General features: G+C 43.6%; 1 long non-coding RNA gene across 1 annotated transcript in view; it reads right to left on the minus strand.

The window, feature by feature from the left end:
- LOC149972614 (uncharacterized) overlaps positions 1–20,039 on the minus strand; it is a 337,364-nt gene that overhangs the window by 218,086 nt on the left and 99,239 nt on the right. The window lies entirely within an intron of this gene.

A 20,039-nucleotide genomic window follows, 5' to 3' on the forward strand; every position in this document is an offset into this window, starting at 1 on the left:
GGGTCTCAGCAGGGTCTCAGCTGGGGTCTCAACAGGGTCTCAGCAAGGTCTCAGCAGGGTCTCAGCTAGGGTCTCAGCAGAGTCTCAACTAGGGTCTCAACTAGGGTCTCAGCTAGGGTCTCAGCAGCGTCTCAGCTAGGGTCTCAGCTAGGGTCTCAGCAGCGTCTCAGCTAGGGTCTCAGAGAGGGTCTCAGCTAGGGTCTCAACAGGGTCTCAGCTAGGGTCTCAGCTAGGGTCTCAGCTAGGGTCTCAGCTAGGGTCTCAACAGGGTCTCAACAGGGTCTCAGCTGGGGTCTCAGCAAGGTCTCAGCTAGGTTCCAGGCAGGGTCTCAGCAGGGTCTAAGCAGGGTCTCAGCTGGGGTCTCAGCAGGGTCTCAGTAGGTTCTCAGCTACAGTAGGGTCTCAGCAGGTTCTCAGCTAGGGTCTCAGCAGGGTCTCAGCTGGGGCCTCAGCAGGGTCTCAGCAGGGTCTCAGCTGGGGTCTCAGCAGGGTCTCAGCAGGGTCTCAGCTAGGGTCTCAGCTGGGGCCTCAGCTGGGGTCTCAGCTAGGGTCTCAGCAGAGTCTCAGCACGGTCTCAGCTGGGGTCTCAGCTAGGGTCTCAGCTCGGGTCTCAGCAGGGTCTCAGCTAGGGCCTCAGCAGGGTCTCAGCTTGGGTCTCAGCAGGGTCTCAGCTAGGGTCTCAGCAGAGTCTCAACTAGGGTCTCAACTAGGGTCTCGGCTAGGGTCTCAGCAGCGTCTCAGCTAGGGTCTCAGCTAGGGTCTCAGAGAGGGTCTCAACAGGGTCTCAACAGGGTCTCAGCTGGGGTCTCAGCAGGGTCTCAGCTAGGTTCCAGGCAGGGTCTCAGCAGGGTCTCGGCCAGGGTCTCATCAGGGTCTCAGCTAGGGTCTCAGCAGGGTCTCAGCTAGGGCCTCAGCAGGGTCTCACCAGGGGTCTCAGCTGGGTTCTCATCAGGGTCTCAGCTAGGGTCTCAGCTAGGGTCTCAGCTGGGGTCTCAGCAGGGTCTCAGCTAGGGCCTCAGCAGGGTCTCAGCTAGTGTCTCGGCAGAGTCTCAGCCGGGATCTCAGCAGGGTCTCAGCTAGGGCCTCAGCAGGGTCTCAGCTAGGGTCTCAGCGGGGGCTCAGCAGGTTCTCAGCTACAGCAGGGTCTAATTGGGGTCTCAGCAGGGTCTCAGCAGGTTCTCAGCTACAGTAGGGTCTCAGCAGGGTCTCAGCTAGGGTCTCAGCAGGTTCTCAGCAGTGTCTCATCTGGGGTCTCAGCAGGGTCACAGCTAGGGTCTCAGCAGGGTTTCAGCTACAATAGGGTCTCAGCAGGGTCTCGGCTAGGGTCTCAGCAGAGTCTCATCTGGGGTCTCAGCTGGGGTCTCAGCAGAGTCTCAGCAGGTTCTCAGCTACAGTAGGGTCTCAGCAGGGTCTCGGCTACAGTAGGTTCTCAGCAGGGTCTCGGCTAGGGTCCGGGCAGGGTCTCAGCTTGGGTCCAGGCAGGGTCTCAGCTTGGGTCTCAGCAGGGTCTCAGACAGTAAACACAAGGGCAAACGGCCTGGGAGTGAAAACGTTCTTTTTGAGTTTTTGTAACTTGAAGTTTCCATTCGTCATTAAACGTGTGTATCTGTTTGTTTTGTGTGGATGATAATGAGACAGATACATAGGTAATGATCATGGGCTTTCCATCTCTATGTATGTGGACAGGACAACAGTAGCTTTGAAACACTACCTGATGCAATCTCTGAAGTCAATATATACTACGTGAGTGTATAAAAAAAAGTTTCTATTTCTTTTTACCCCCTCTTCTCCCCAATTTCATGATATCCAATTGGTAGTTACAGTCTTGTTCCGTTGCTGCAACTCCCCTACGGACTGTGAGGTGAAGGTCGAGAGCCATGCATCTTCCGAAACACGACTCTGCCAAGCCTCAGCTTGCAGGCGCCCGGCCCACCACAAGGAGTCGCTAGAGCGTGATGGGACAAGGACATCACGGCCGGCCAAACGCTCCCTTAACTCGGTACGACGATGGGCCAATTAGGCGCCACTTCATGGGTCTTCCGGTCACGGCCGGCTGTGACACAGCTTGGGATTGTATCCCGGGTCTGTAGTGACGCCTCAAGCACTGCAATGCAATGCCTTAGATCGCTGCGCCACTCGGGTAAATTGAATATATATATTTTATGGTAAATAAAACAAACTATACAACAAACAAACAACATTACAGATCCAGAACAAAAATCTGTTTTTCCAAAATTTTGCTGTTATCCAGATTGATTTACAATTAGTGCCTTGCCCCTCTAATCTCCATATATTGTGACTCAGTGGTGGTTTTCATTGGCCATAAACAGCACCCTGTCTTGAGTAACAGTAGCAACATGGCTGTTAGACTGTGGCTGCATGTGGATTGACATTTGCCGGCCCTGTGTCTCCAGAACGGACAAGTGTCGGCGCCAGTAGTGTCCAGATTCGTTCCGGCAGCTGCTGCGACCACACACCCCTCCCCCACCCCGACAGATGTAGTGTCACCACCCATCAGCTTTATGGCGCCTGGGCTGTTGTTAATTTAAATATTTGATTTGCCCAGGAGGGACAGCCCTGTTTGGGCAAGGGGTTGAAAATAGCTGGGTGGCTTATCAGCATGACCTACAGAAGATACTTAGACAGTTGACTTGACTTGACACCATGGCAGGGTGTTTGACTTGACACCATGGCAGGGTGTTTGACTTGACACCATGGCAGGGTGTTTGACTTGACACCATGGCAGGGTGTTTGGGGAAAACAAATTGCCAAAGTCTTTGGAAGTCCATTTTGGAATGTTAGGAGGCTTGGAGGACATTTTATAACATTAGGAGGCTTGGAGAACATTTTGTAACATTATGAGGCTTGGAGGACATTTTGTAACATTATGTGGCTTGGAGGACATTTTGTAACATTATGAGACTTGGAGAACATTGGAACTTTTGGAGGATTGGAGAACATTGGAACTTTAGAAGGCTTGGAGGACATTTTGTAACATTATGAGGCTTGGAGAACATTGGAACTTTAGAAGGCTTGGTGAACATTTTGTAACATTATGAGGCTTGGAAGACATTTTGTAACATTATGAGGCTTGGAAGACATTTTGTAAAATGAGGCTTGGAGAACATTGGAAATTTAGAAGGCTTGGATGGTCATTTTGTAACATTTGGAGGCTTGGAGGACATTTTGGAACATTTGGAGGCTTGGAGGACATTTTGTAACATTAGGAGGCTTGGAGGACATTTTGGAACATTATGAGGCTTGGAGAACATTGGAACTTTAGAAGGCTTGGAGGAAATATTGATATTGTGGGACAGGGGGAGATGTAACACCCAATAGTCTGAATTTAGCATGTAATATCATCACATTTAGTACAATGATTATTTTGTTCCAATAGTTTTAATTATTGTAATTCTTTGGGGGGGGAGAAACAGGAAAAAGTCTCTGCACACTTCTCTTTTAATAGAGGCTAAGCTTTCAGTCAGTCGACCTTCAGAGCATATCTCCACAAACATTGTAAAATATATATATACAGTGCCTTGCGAAAGTATTCGGCCCCCTTGAACTTTGCGACCTTTTGCCACATTTCAGGCTTCAAACATAAAGATATAAAACTGTATTTTTTTGTGAAGAATCAACAACAAGTGGGACACAATCATGAAGTGGAACGACATTTATTGGATATTTCAAACTTTTTTAACAAATCAAAAACTGAAAAATTGGGCGTGCAAAATTATTCAGCCCCCTTAAGTTAATACTTTGTAGCGCCACCTTTTGCTGCGATTACAGCTGTAAGTCGCTTGGGGTATGTCTCTATCAGTTTTGCACATCGAGAGACTGAATTTTTTTCCCATTCCCCTTTGCAAAACAGCTCGAGCTCAGTGAGGTTGGATGAAGAGCATTTGTGAACAGCAGTTTTCAGTTCTTTCCACAGATTCTCGATTGGATTCAGGTCTGGACTTTGACTTGGCCATTCTAACACCTGGATATGTTCATTTTTGAACCATTCCATTGTAGATTTTGCTTTATGTTTTGGATCATTGTCTTGTTGGAAGACAAATCTCCGTCCCAGTCTCAGGTCTTTTGCAGACTCCATCAGGTTTTCTTCCAGAATGGTCCTGTATTTGGCTCCATCCATCTTCCCATCAATTTTAACCATCTTCCCTGTCCCTGCTGAAGAAAAGCAGGCCCAAACCATGATGCTGCCACCACCATGTTTGACAGTGGGGATGGTGTGTTCAGCTGTGTTGCTTTTACGCCAAACATAACGTTTTGCATTGTTGCCAAAAAGTTCAATTTTGGTTTCATCTGACCAGAGCACCTTCTTCCACATGTTTGGTGTGTCTCCCAGGTGGCTTGTGGCAAACTTTAAACAACACTTTTTATGGATTTTATGGCTTTCTTCTTGCCACTCTTCCATAAAGGCCAGATTTGTGCAATATACGACTGATTGTTGTCCTATGGACATAGTCTCCCACCTCAGCTGTAGATCTCTGCAGTTCATCCAGAGTGATCATGGGCCTCTTGGCTGCATCTCTGATCAGTTTTCTCCTTGTATGAGCTGAAAGTTTAGAGGGACGGCCAGGTCTTGGTAGATTTGCAGTGGTCTGATACTCCTTCCATTTCAATACTATCGCTTGCACAGTGCTCCTTGGGATGTTTAAAGCTTGGGAAATCTTTTTGTATCCAAATCCGGCTTTAAACTTCTTCACAACAGTATCTCGGACCTGCCTGGTGTGTTCCTTGTTCTTCATGATGCTCTCTGCGCTTTTAACGGACCTCTGAGACTATCACAGTGCAGGTGCATTTATACGGAGACTTGATTACACACAGGTGGATTGTATTTATCATCATTAGTCATTTAGGTCAACATTGGATCATTCAGAGATCCTCACTGAACTTCTGGAGAGAGTTTGCTGCACTGAAAGTAAAGGGGCTGAATAATTTTGCACGCCCAATTTTTCAGTTTTTGATTGTTAAAAAAGTTTGAAATATCCAATAAATGTCGTTCCACTTCATGATTGTGTCCCACTTGTTGTTGATTCTTCACAAAAAAATACAGTTTTATATCTTTATGTTTGAAGCCTGAAATGTGACAAAAGGTCGCAAAGTTCAAGGGGGCCGAATACTTTCGCAAGGCACTGTATATAATAATATGTCAATGTGAAGTTAATCAGCAGAGTGGATGTACAGTAACATTTGGGTTAAAGGTAATATAAAGGCCTGAATTCCACTGCCAATAATAGTCTTTATCAATTTATAGTGTGAAAATTCTCCTTCCATAACACTTGACTCTCAGTATATTTCTCTTCACATAATCCCCATTCACACCTTGTTCAAAATCCCTCAAACATCCTAAACAACTATGAAGGTGACCTCTAATCTTCATTTGGCTGTTTTTCAAGGCATTATTGAAGTCTTTTAATTTACTCCGTATAGTATGCCATCAGAGAAAAGGTAGAAAGAGACTAAAGGCTGGACTTACAGCTAATCGCAGCCAAGAGGTAGAAAGAGACTAATGGCTGGGCTTACAGCTAATCACAGCCAATAGGTAGAAAGAGACTAAAGGCTGGGTTTACAGCTAATCACAGCCAAGAGGTAGAAAGAGACTAAAGGCTGGGCTTACAGCTAATCACAGCCAAGAGGTAGAAAGAGACTAAAGGCTGGGTTTACAGCTAATCACAGCCAAGAGGTAGAAAGAGACTAAAGGCTGGGTTTACAGCTAATCACAGCCAAGAGGTAGAAAGAGACTAAAGGCTGGGTTTACAGCTAATCACAGCCAAGAGGTAGAATTCCAGTGCTGATCTCGAGGAAAAACTTAATCCAGCTGGATTCAAAGTCTCTGAGGGAGTTGCGGAAAGCACCTTGTTCTACCATCTGGGACGGCAGACAACCCACAGCCCCATTAAGATGCCACATTAAGGGACTGCTGGTAATTGCAAGATACAGCAGAATGGAGTGCACCTAGCAATACATTTTAGTGTCAGAGAGAAAGAGAGGGGGTTCGAGGGGAGAAAAACTTAGTTAACACAGTGAAATTCATCTTGAAACGTAGCTTCTGAATACTGCCAAACAGATGCTAGTACACTTGTTTCTTTTTTCTTCCCCCATATGGTTGCAGCTGAATGTTGGTATTGTTCACTTTGTCAGTGATACTGAGAGATGTGGGAGCTCTAATGATAATGCAATGTGCAGATGTGTTCAGGGAAAGGGGGCCGTCGTTAACTCACACAGTCGGCTACAGTGCCCCGTTCCTCCTCACATCATGATAGATGCTGTCCAGCCTGCTCAGAGTTGACCTTCTGTAGGAAAAAACACTCCTCTGGGGCTTCCACATCACAGTTGTGCAGGTGTAACAGAGAGACTAAGACTGAGGCATGGGATTTGGTTCCAACTTTTCAGTTCTGAGTTGGAGTTGTTTGTTTAGTAAGTGATGATCCAAGGGGCATTACCATGGCATGGTTTCCCTGAGAGGACACTTTGCACATCTGTTGCCAGAAGCGTCTAGTTAGACATGCTAATTGTCCCAAGCGGTGGACACTAGTGCATAGTAAGTTAAACTAGAGGAGTCTGAATAGGTCAACATTACCTATAGGAGGTGAAGGTTCAGCTCTGATTTCTTATTTTACACTATTGCAGCGATATCTATATATATCTTCCACTTCCAATGGAATGCTATGTACAAAGCACGTATAAGACCTAATGGACAACATGCATCGACGGGGTTGTAGTGGAGCAGGTCAAGAGTTTCAAGTTCCTTGGTGTCCACATCACCAACAAACTATCATGGTCCAAACACACCAAGACAGTTGTGAAGAGGGCACGACAACACATTTTCCACCTCAGGAGACTGAAGAGATTTGCCATGGTTCCCCAGATCCTCAAAAAGTTATACAGCTGCACCATCGAGAGCATCCTGACGGGTTGCATCACTGCCTGGTATGGCAACTGCTCAGCCTCTGACCGCAAGGTACTACAGAGGGTACCGTGTACGGCCCAGTACATCACTGGGGCCAAGCTTCCTGCGATCCAGGACATACACTGTTGTTCAAAAGTTTGGGGTCCCTTAGAAATGTCCTTGTTTTTGAAAGAAAAGCAATTTTTTTGTCCATTAAAATAACATCAAATTATTCAGAAATATAGTGTAGACATTGTTCATATTGTAAATGACTATTGTAGCTGGAAACGGCAGATTTTTGTATGGAATATCTACATAGGCGTACAGAGGCCCATTATCAGCAACCATCACTCCTGTGTTCCAATGGTACGTTGTGTTAGCTAATCCAAGTTTATCATTTTAAAAGGCTAATTGATCATTAGAAAACCATTTTGCAATTATGTTAGCACAGCTGAAAACGGTCGTCCTGATTAAAGAAGGAATAAAACTGCCCTTTTTTAGACTAGTTGAGTATCTGGTTCATCAGCATTTGTGGGTTCGATTACAGGGTCAAAATGGCCAGAAACAAAGAACTTTCTTCTGAAACGTGTCAGTCTATTCTTGTTCTGAGAAATGAAGGCTATTCCATGCAAGAGATTGCCAAGAAACTGAAGAGCTCGCACAACGCTGTGTACTACTCCCTTCAGAGAACAGCGCAAACTGGCCCTAACCAAAATAGAAAGAGTGGGAGGCCAACATCCAGGGGGCGCCTCTTCACTGTTGACGTTGAGACTGGTATTTTGCGGGTACTATTTAATGAAGCTGCCAGTTCAGGACTTGTGAGGTGTCTGTTTCTCAAACTAGACACTAATGTACTTGTCCTCTTGCTCAGTTGTGCACCGGGGCCTCTCACTGCTCATTTACAACATTAACAATGTTTACACTGTATTTCTGATCAATTTGATGCTATTTTAATGCACATTTCTAAGTGACTCAACTTTTGAACAGTAGTGTATACAATAGGCGGTGTCAGAGGAAGGCCCAAAAAATTGTCATAGACTGTTCTCTCTGCTACCGCACGGGAAGACGTACTGGAGCACCAAGTGTAGGTCCAAAAGGCTCCTTAACAGCTTCTACTCCCAAGCCATAAGCCTGCTGAACAATTAATCATATGGCCACCTGGACTGTTTATTATTTATGCATAGTCACTTTACCCCAACCTACATGTACAAATTACCTCAACTAACCTGTACCCCTGCACATTGACTTGGTACCGGTACCCTTTGTATATAGCCTTGTATTTGTTATTTTATTGTTCGTTTTTATTAAATGTTTTACTTTATTTAGTAAATATTTTCTTAACTCTTTCTTGAACTGCTTTGTTTGTTAAGGGCTTGTAAGTAAGCATTTGGTGCATGTGACAAATACAATTTGATTTGATATACAGTACCTGTGTTGCACAATGCCAATGCAACCCGATATTGGACAAATCTCCCCATGTCACGTTTCAACAGCTCTCTTTGATATCCGACTGATAGTATTATGTTGCCTTAAATAAGACAGCAGAATGTGTTGCCTGTGCCAGGTCCCACAGGCTGGGCCCATGTCTTTCCCTCTCTAACCCAGATCAGGATGCAAGCATTAATCCTGGGAGAGGGCCTGGGGCCACCCCAGCACTGCTGCAGGTTGGTGGGGAGAGAAGGAGGCGACAGATGGGGCTTGCTACTCCAGAGCTAGGAGGGAGTGGAGAGGTTGGCATCTCAGGGTGAGAGAACACAGTGACACTCCTGTTCCTGCGCTAAACCAGGCTTGAACCACGCAGGCAGCATCCACACATGCTCAAACACTATGCAAGGATACATAGGCTACAGGAATTATGGGCTTACTTCTCGCACACAAGCATGCTACAGTCTGAATATACCAAACCAAGTATCTCTGTTCGGTGTATCACAGTGCTACAGTCTGAATATACCAAATCAAGTATCTCTGTTCGGTGTATCACAGTGCTACAGTCTGAATATACCAAATCAAGTATCTCTGTTCGGTGTATCACAGTGCTACAGTCTGAATATCAAATCCAATTTTATTGGTCACACATATTTTGCAGACGTTATTGTGGGTGTAGCGAAATTGTGTTCCTAGCTCCAACAGTGCAGCAGTATCTAAAAATACACACAAATCTAAAAGCAAAAAAATGGAATTAAGAAATAGATAACTATTAGCATGAGCGATGCCGGAGTGGCATTGACAAAATACTTTAGAATAGAATACAGTATGTACGTCTGAGTAAAGCAGTAATGATGCGTTGGGCAGAGTGCACCACCCTCTGGAGAGCCCTGCGGTTGCCGGCGGTGCAGTTGCCATACCAGTCGGTGTTCCAGACGACTGTGTGGTCACGCTCTCCGAAGCCGATGTGAGTAAGACCTTTAAACAGGTCAACATTCACAAGGCCGCAGGGCCAGACGGATTACCAGGACGTGTACTCCGAGCATGCCCTGACTGTCATGTACTGTCATGTTGTGTCTTGTTTCTGTCCTTTCCCTTCACCCTGTCGCCCTCTGCTGGTCGTTGTTAGGTTACCTTTTCTCCCCCTCTTTTCCCCAGCTGTGCCTTGTCTCCTCCTAACTACCTCGTTCACCCCTTTTCCCACCTGTTCCCTTTTTCCCTCTGATTAGGTCCCTATATCTCTCTCTGTTTCTGCTCCTGTCTTTGTCGGATTCTTGTTTGTGTTGTTCATGCCTGAACCAGACTATCGTCATGTTTGCTGCAACCTTGTCCTGTCCTGTCGGAACCTGCCGGTCCATCTGAGCCTACGTTTTGTTTTGTTATTAAAGAAGCTCTGTTTACGTTAATTCGCTTTTGGGTCCTCATTCACGCACCGTAACACTGACCAACTGGCAAGTGTCTTCACTGACATTTTCAACCTGTCCCTGACTGAGTATGTAATACCAACATGTTTGAAGCAGACCACCATAGTCCCGATGCCCAAGAACACTAAGGTAACCTGCCTAAATGACTACTGACCCATAGCACTCACGTCTGTAGCCATGAAGTGCTTTGAAAGGCTGGTCATGGCTCAGATCAACACCATTATTCCAAAAACCCTAGACCCACTCCAATTTGCATACCGCCTCAACAGATCCACAGATGATGCAATCTTTATTGCACCCAACACTGCCCTTTCCCACCTGGACAAAAGGAACACCTACAGTTGAAGTCGGAAGTTTACATACACTCAGGTTGGAGTCATTAAAACTTGTTTTTCAACCACTCCACACATTTCTTGTTAACAAACTATAGTTTTGGCAAGTCGGTAAGGACATCTACTTTGTGCATGACACAAGTCATTTTTTCAACAATTGTTTACAGACAGATTATTTAACTTATAATTCACTGTATCACAATTCCAGTCGGTTAGAAGTGTACATAGACTAAGTTTACTGTGCCTTTAAACAGCTTGAAAAATTCCCGAAAATGACGTAATGGCTTTAGAAGCTGCTGATAGGCTAATTGACATCATTTGAGTCAATTGGAGGTGTACCTGTGGATGTATTTGAAGGCCTACCTTCAAACTCAGTGCCTCTTTGCTTGACATCATGGGAAAATCAAAAGGAATCAGCAAAGACCTCAGAAAAAAATTGTAGACCCCAACAAGTCTGATTCATCCTTGGGAGCTCTTTCCAAACACCTGAAGATACCACGTTCATCTGTACAAACAATAGTACTCAAGTATAAACACCATGGGACCATGCAGCCGTCATACCGCTCAGGAAGGAGACGCGTTCTGTTTCCTAGAGATGAACGTACTTTGGTGCGAAAAGTGCAAATCAATCCCAGAACAACAGCAAAGGACCTTGTGAAGATGCTGGAGAAAACAGGTACAAAAGTATCTATATCCACAGTAAAACGAGTCCTATATCGACATAACCTGAAAGGCCGCTCAGAAAGGAAGAAGCCACTGCTCCTAAACCGCCATAAAAAAGCCAGACTACGGTTTGCAACTGCACATGGGGACAAAGATCGTACTTTTTGGAGAAATGTCTTCTGGTCTGATGAAACAAAAATAGAACTGTTTGGCTATAATGAAGGAATTTAGATGCACCTGTCTACTGTAGCTGTCACATTGCTAGTGATTTTAGGGCCGGGATGATACCAGTATCGCAATACTCCTTGGTAGTGTGGCAAGGAAGCAGACAAAGCGGATTTAACTCCTTTAGGAAAGCAGTCCTAATGTTGGAAACAGACATTATGATGTCATCCAGAGTCACATGTGTTTATTTATCATGCTGTAGCACACAATATATTACAGCAGGTTTTTAAAGGACTAAAGGGTTTGATCTGCTACGTGATTTCATTTTTGCCATGGACAAAATATTATCGTCCCAGTCCTAAGTGATCTGTAAAGGTATGGTGAATAATATGCGACGGGGAGGAAAGTTGGATTCCTCAACTCCCACAGCTGTCTGCCTGCTCCCTGGAGGCGCCCTCTGTCTTGGCTCGCCCACATATGGCTCTGTGTGGGGGTGTTGCCTTGTTCTCTGTGTGTGTGTGTGTGTGTTGCCTCCTGACTCACCTCTGCAGCAGGCAGGTGCCGGAGCGGTCTGGAACAGACTGACGCGTGCAGGGGGGCTTTCTCATGGCAGCCTGTCCAAACCTCTCTTCACACACACACACACAGACACAGACACAGACACAGACACACACAGAACCGATCTGGAAGTAATCAGTGCCTCAACACCAAGGGCGTCCACAACACAACAGCTCTGATTGGTTAGGTAGAGATAGTCTGCCTACTCCACATTGACGTACATATGGCCTGAGTCTAAATACTGTATTACTTACTGTTTACTACAGAGTCTAAATACTGTACTACTTACTGTTTACTAATGAGTCTAAATACTGTATTACTTACTGTTTACTACAGAGTCTAAATACTGTACTACTTACTGTTTACTACGGAGTCTAAATACTGTACTGCTTACTGTTTACTACGGAGTCTAAATACTGTTCTACTTACTGTTTACTACGGAGTCTAAATACTGTACTACTTACTGTTTACTACGGAGTCTAAATAATGTACTACTTACTGTTTACTAATGAGTCTAAATACTGTATTACTTACTGTTTACTACAGAGTCTAAATACTGTACTACTTACTGTTTACTAATGAGTCTAAATACTGTATTACTTACTGTTTACTACAGAGTCTAAATACTGTACTACTTACTGTTTACTACGGAGTCTAAATACTGTACTGCTTACTGTTTACTACGGAGTCTAAATACTGTTCTACTTACTGTTTACTACGGAGTCTAAATACTGTACTACTTACTGTTTACTACGGAGTCTAAATAATGTACTACTTACTGTTTACTAATGAGTCTAAATACTGTATTACTTACTGTTTACTACGGAGTCTAAATAATGTACTACTTACTGTTTACTACGGAGTCTAAATAATGTACTACTTACTGTTTATTAGAGTCTAAATACTGTACTACTTACTGTTTACTACAGAGTCTAAATACTCTACTACTTACTGTTTACTACAGAGTCTAAATACTGTATTACTTACTGTTTACTACGGAGTCTAAATACTGTACTACTTACTGTTTACTACGGAGTCTAAATACTGTATAATGTACTGTTTACTACGGAGTCTAAATACTGTATTACTTACTGTTTACTACGGAGTCTAAATACTGTACTACTTACTGTTTACTACGGAGTCTAAATACTGTATTACGTACTGTTTACTAATGAGTCTAAATACTGTAATACATACTGTTTACTCCTGAGTCTATTACGTGTATTACGTACTGTTTACTGTGTGGTATTTAGTTTGTACTACTACAGTTGAAGTCGGAAGTTTACATACACTTAAGTTGGTGTCATTAAAACTCGTTTTTCACCACCCCACAAATTCCTTGTTAATTAACAAACTATAGTTTTGGCAAGTCGGTAAGGACATCTACTTTGTGCATGACACAAGTCAATTTTCCAACCAACTGTTTACAGACAGATTATTTCACTAATAATTCACTGTATCACAATTCCAGTGGGTTAGAAGTTTAAAATTCCAGAAAATGATGTCATGGCTTTAGAAGCTTCTGATGAGCTAATTTACATAATTTGAGTCAATTGGAGGTGTACCTGTGGATGTATTTCAAGGTCTCCTTCAAACTCCGTGCCTCTTTGCTTAACATCATTGGAAGATCAAAAGAAAAGACCTCCACCAAGTCTGGTTCATCCTTGGGAGCAATTTCCAAACGCCTGAAGGTGCCACGTTCACCTGTACAAACAATAGTATGCAAGTATAAACACCATGGGACCACGCAGCCATCATACCGCTCGGGAAGGAGACGCGTTCTGTCTCCTAGAGATGAATGTACTTTGGTGCGAAAAGTGCAAATCAATCCCAGAACAACAGCAAAGGACCTTGTGAAGATGCTAGAGAAAACAGGTACAAAAGTATATATATCCACAGTAAAACGAGTCCTATATGGACATAACCTGAAAGGCCGCTCAGCAAGGAAGAAGCCACTGCTCCAAACCCACCATAAAAAAGCTAGACTACAGTTTGCAACTGCACATGGGGACAAAGATCGTACTTTTTGGAGAAATGTCTTCTGGTCTGATGAAAACAAATAGAACTGTTTGGCCATAATGACCATTGTTATGCTTGGAGGAAAAGGGGGAGGCTTGCAAACCTAAGAACACCATCCCAACCGTGAATCACGGGGGTGGCAGCATCATGTTGTGGGGGTGCTTTACTGTAGAAGGGACTGGTGCACTTCACAAAATAGATGGCATCATGAGGTAGGAAAATGATGTGGATATATTGAAGCAACATCTCAAGACATCAGTCAGGAAGTTAAAGCTTGGTCGCAAATGGATCTTCCAAATGGACAATTACCCCAAGCATACTTCCAAAGTTGTGGAAAAATGGCCTAAGGACAACAAAGTCAAGGTATTGGAGTGGCCATGACAAAGCCCTGACCTCAATCCTATAGAACATTTGTGGGCAGAACTGAAAATGCCTGTGCGAGCAAGGAGGCGTACAAACCTGACTCAGATACACCAGCACTGTCAGGAGGAATGGGTCAAAATTCACCCAAATATTGTGGGAAACTTGTGGAAGGTTAACCGAAACATTTGAACCAAGTTAAACAATTTAAAGGCAATGTTACCAAATACTAATTGAGTGTTTGTAAACTTCTGACCCACCGGGAATGTGATGAAAGAAGTTAAAGCTAAAATAAATAATTCTCTCTACTATTATTCTGACATTTCACATTCTTAAAATAAAGTGGTGATCCTAACTGACCGAAACAGGAAATTATTACTAGGATTAAATGTCAGGAATTGTGAAAAACTGAGTTTAAAGGTATTTGGCTAAGGTGTATGTAAACTTCCGATTTCAACTGTATACAGTGCCTTGCGAAAGTATTCGGCCCCCTTGAACTTTGCGACCTTTTGCCACATTTCAGGCTTCAAACATAAAGATATAAAACTGTATTTTTTTGTGAAGAATCAACAACAAGTGGGACACAATCATGAAGTGGAACGACATTTATTGGATATTTCAAACTTTTTTAACTCCTTCCATTTCAATATTATCGCTTGCACAGTGCTCCTTGGGATGTTTAAAGCTTGAGAAATCTTTTTGTATCCAAATCCGGCTTTAAACTTCTTCACAACAGTATCTCGGACCTGCCTGGTGTGTTCCTTGTTCTTCATGATGCTCTCTGCGCTTTTAACGGACCTCTGAGACTATCACAGTGCAGGTGCATTTATACGGAGACTTGATTACACACAGGTGGATTGTATTTATCATCATTAGTCATTTAGGTCAACATTGGATCATTCAGAGATCCTCACTGAACTTCTGGAGAGAGTTTGCTGCACTGAAAGTAAAGGGGCTGAATAATTTTGCACGCCCAATTTTTCAGTTTTTGATTTGTTAAAAAAGTTTGAAATATCCAATAAATGTCGTTCCACTTCATGATTGTGTCCCACTTGTTGTTGATTCTTCACAAAAAAATACAGTTTATGTTTGAAGCCTGAAATGTGGCAAAAGGTCGTAAAGTTCAAGGGGGCCGAATACTTTCGCAAGGCACTGTATCTAACAGTATTACATTCTGATACTACATTTGGATATTTTGGACATATTGCTTACAAAAAATGTATGCAATAAGCTAGGAATATCAACATATTACAGCCTCATCCATACTGACAAGCTGCTCCACAGTTGAATTACAGGATACTATGAATAATTTGGTACTCAAGTGTAAAAGCTAAGTGTTTATGTTAACAAATATTGTATAATTACTGTGAAGTTATTCAGTGTTATATCCATTGGTACAGCAGGTTTCCATACTAACTCTCTCTCTGTAATAGTATGGAAACCTGCTGTACCGATGGCTATGACAGAGAGAGAGAGTTAGTATGGAAACCTGCTGTACCGATGGCTATGACAGAGAGAGAGAGTTAGTATGGAAACCTGCTGTACCGATGGCTATGACAGAGAGAGAGAGTTAGTATGGAAACCTGCTGTACCGATGGCTATGACAGAGAGAGAGAGTTAGTATGGAAACCTGCTGTACCGATGGCTATGACAGAGAGAGAGAGTTAGTATGGAAACCTGCTGTACCGATGGCTATGACAGAGAGAGAGAGTTAGTATGGAAACCTGCTGTACCGATGGCTATGACAGAGAGAGAGTTAGTATGGAAACATGCTGTACCGATGGCTATGACAGAGAGAGAGTTAGCAGGAGTACAGCAGGTTTCCATACTATGACAGAGAGAGAGTTAGTATGGTAACCTGCTGTACCGATGGCTAACTCTCTCTCTCTCTGTCATAGTCATCTGTACAGCAGGTTTTCATACTATAACTCTCTCTCTGTCATAGTATTCTGTACAGCAGGCTTCCATACCTCTTACCATCCATACAGCCCACTCTTTAGTCTTATCGTCATTACAAGCCCACTCTTGCCTCTTACCATCCATTCAGCCTACTCTTTCCTCTTACCATCCATACAGCCCACTCTTTCCTCTTACCATCCATACAGCCCACTCTTTCCTCTTACCATCCATACAGCCCACTCTTTTCTCTTACCATCCATACAGCCCACACTTTCCTCTTACCATCCATTCAGCCTACTCTTTCCTCTTACCATCCATACAGCCCACTCTTTCCTCTTACCATCCATACAGCCCACTCTTTCCTCTTACCATCCATACAGCCCACTCTTTCCTCTTACCATCCATACAGCCCACTCTTTCCTCTTACCATCCATACAGCCTACTCTTTCCTCTTACCATCCATACAGCCCACTCTTTCCTCTTACCATCCATACAGCCCACACTTTCCTCTTACCATCCATACAGCCCACTCTTTTCTCTTACCATCCATACAGCCTACTCTTTCCTCTTACCATCCATACAGCCTACTCTTTCCTCTTACCATCCATACAGCCTACTCTTTTATCTTACCATCCATACAGCCCACACTTTCCTCTTACCATCCATACAGCCCACTCTTTCCTCTTACCATCCATACAGCCCACTCTTTCCTCTTACCATCCATACAGCCCACTCTTTCCTCTTACCATCCATACAGCCCACTCTTTCCTCTTACCATCCATACAGCCCACACTTTCCTCTTACCATCCATACAGCCCACTCTTTCCTCTTACCATCCATACAGCCCACTCTTTCCTCTTACCATCCATACAGCCCACACTTTCCTCTTACCATCCATACAGCCCACACTTTCCTCTTACCATCCATACAGCCTACTCTTTCCTCTTACCATCCATACAGCCCACTCTTTCCTCTTACCATCCATACAGCCCACACTTTCCTCTTACCATCCATACAGCCCACCCTTTCCTCTTACCATCCATACAGCCCACTCTTTTATCTTACCATCCATACAGCCTACTCTTTCCTCTTACCATCCATACAGCCCAGTCTTTCCTCTTACCATCCATACAGCCCAGTCTTTCCTCTTACCATCCATACAGCCCACTCTTTCCTCTTACCATCCATACAGCCCACTCTTTCCTCTTACCATCCATACAGCCCAGTCTTTCCTCTTACCATCCATACAGCCCAGTCTTTCCTCTTACCATCCATACAGCCCAGTCTTTCCTTTTACCATCCATACAGCCCACTCTTTCCTCTTACCATCCATACAGCCCACACTTTCCTCTTACCATCCATACAGCCCACACTTTCCTCTTACCATCCATACAGCCCACTCTTTCCTCTTACCATCCATACAGCCCAGTCTTTCCTCTTACCATCCATACAGCCCACTCTTTCCTCTTACCATCCATACAGCCCAGTCTTTCTTAGTTGTGGAGCTAAATTATTTTTTCCCACTCCTCGAAAGACTCACACAAAAGAGCTGTCGGGAGTGTGATCTCATACCATACAAGCCCCCAAAAAAGTTCCTGGGGGAGGGTGTGTGTGTGCGAGGGGTATGGTGTGTGTGTGTGAGGGGTATGGTCTGGGCCCCTCTAACAGAGACACTGACATTCAAGTTCGAGACAACTGCTTTGTCTGGGTGGAGACAAGGTGCTTGTTGCTAGCCTTCTGTCTTTGTATGCTGAGTGCTTGACGGTGGGATGCTTTTTAAATATGCAGACAATCAAAAGAAAGACAAATTCCTCCCTCCTGTCTGTTATCGTAACCTTTTAAAAGCTCTGCCCTTGTACACTTCTCCCTTTTTTCTTCAGACTTAATGCTTCATTCAATCCATTTTAATTCCACGGCTCAACTGCAAACATTTAATGTTTGGCATTGAAAAATCAGCAAGTTTAGAGTTGTGTGGTTATTGGTTAGACATTTTTATTACCTCCTATGTAGAATATTTGCTCTCTAGATATTTGACCTCAATTAAAATTGTTCTGCAAAGGTATACTTAACTTGTGTATCTGATGCAACAGTATCCCCCATGGCTTCTTGAGAATGTACTGCAAGACTTCTAATTCTTCAACAGCAACAGTCATCTCAAGCAAATCAGCCTTTTGTTTGTGGGGGTGTTAGGATACATTTTTCATATGAAGCAGAACACTTAGTGCAGTCCTATTCAGTATGAATGTTTGTAACTTCACTGCCATAGCTGGCCTTGTGGAAGCATGTGATTGTCTCTCCCCTGCCCAGGCGCTCACAGCCCGGTAGAGAACTGGCTCACACAAACTTCTGTGTTGTAGCTACAAGCTGGTCGCCGATTCCAACATGTTGAGCCCACTACCCTTCGGCACAGCGAAATGTTTCTGCAGCTGCCATTTTGTCCCTGTTCCTTACGTAAACAAAGGACAGATACAAATTAATGACCTAAATACACCCAGCTCCATCTGAGAGCAAATTGTATTCTTCAAGCAGATGTTCAGGAGCCTAGTTGAGCTAGCAATAATGAAGTAGGTAAAGGTTCATTATTTTTCATGACACTTTCAAACAATACATAGTTACTTAGGGTCATTAATAGTGGTGATATTTTTGTCTTTCTAATTACTATTTTTGGGACTTAAAGAAAATCCAGTGTCAACTTGATGTCATTGCTCCTGTCTAAGGAGTGGAATTCAATACAAGAAATAATGAAAAAGGTGCACATGTGATAATATTGCATGGACATAGTTAAAACTGATGTAAAAATAAAGGTGTAATGAACATTTAGAAATAATATTATGATGCCTGGATGTAGTTATTATGATGCCTCTGAATAGTCAACATAAATAAATCTACAAGTTACAAACACTTACATGTTTCAAAAACAATATCATGCCTGTGAAAAGAGAAGCAAATCTTCCAGTGATTGGGAGATGGGGGTGTTAAGTGTTGCTGGTGAAGGGGGGTGGCTTACAGCATATGACCATCTGTAGTAATGCCCTAATGAATAACTCTCACTGTGGTCAGTCCTTAATGCATCTGCAAGGCCAGGTTTGCAGAACAGCTAGACATTAGATAAAGCTGATTTGTTTCTTGGAAAACTGTACTTGAGGAGCTTTGGCAGGAGGATGGGGGGGGGGGTCTTGACAAGCTGCTGCACATTTTCTCAGTTCCAGCCCACGCCTGAGCCAGCCAGATGTATACACACACACACACACACACACGCACACGCACACAGACACACTGGCCCTGCAACAACCAGGGCCCAATTAAGATCCACAGCCCCCCCCCCCCCCTTCACACGCACTGGCGATGCAACTACAGTGACCCAATCTAGATCCACAACTTCTCCTGACACACACACACTGGCCATGCAACTACAGTGGCCCAATCTAGAGCCTCTCCTGACACACACACACTGGCCATGCAACTACAGGGGCTCAATCTAGATCCACAGCCTCTCCCCACACACACAGACACACACAACATGGCATAGAACAATGAATGATGCCAAGGCTTCCCTTACCTTCATTGCTGAAAGATATGAAAACACTATATCTATTATGATTATACACTAAGTACATAATCACAGTCACTATAGTTAGTTCTGAAGAGCAATGCTAGAATATGTTGAATTACTCAGATGTGTAAGTATAGCTAATATATCGCATTAAATGATACACACTTAGGGTTGTGTGTAATTGTCAGTGTTGGGGAGCAGTGAACAACAAGTAACTAAACTACATTTTGCAGTAGCTTGGTGACAGTAGCTTGTTGATAGTTTAACTAAATTCAAGTCATGGTTATGTTTTCAGTAGTTAATTACTTTTAGCCATGTAGTGGTGTAGCCAACTACTGGAACTACACACTACTGTTTTACCATGTAGCGGTGTAGCTAACTACTGGAACTACACACTACTGTTTTACCATGTAGCGGTGTAGCCAACTACTGGAACTACACACTACTGTTTTACCATGTAGCGGTGTAGCTAACTACTGGAACTACACACTACTGTTTTACCATGTAGCGGTGTAGCCAACTGCTGGAACTACACATTACTGTTTTACCATGTAGCGGTGTAGCCAACTACTGGAACTACACACTACTGTTTTACCATGTAGCGGTGTAGCCAACTACTGGAACTACACACTACTGTTTTACCATGTAGCGGTGTAGCCAACTACTGGAACTACACACTACTGTTTTAACATGTAGCGGTGTAGCTAACTACTGGAACTACACACTACTGATTTACCATGTAG

Source organism: Oncorhynchus mykiss, chromosome 23 (assembly GCF_057628025.1).
Source record: "Oncorhynchus mykiss isolate SJ-2025 chromosome 23, ASM5762802v1, whole genome shotgun sequence".
NCBI lineage: Eukaryota > Metazoa > Chordata > Actinopteri > Salmoniformes > Salmonidae > Oncorhynchus > Oncorhynchus mykiss.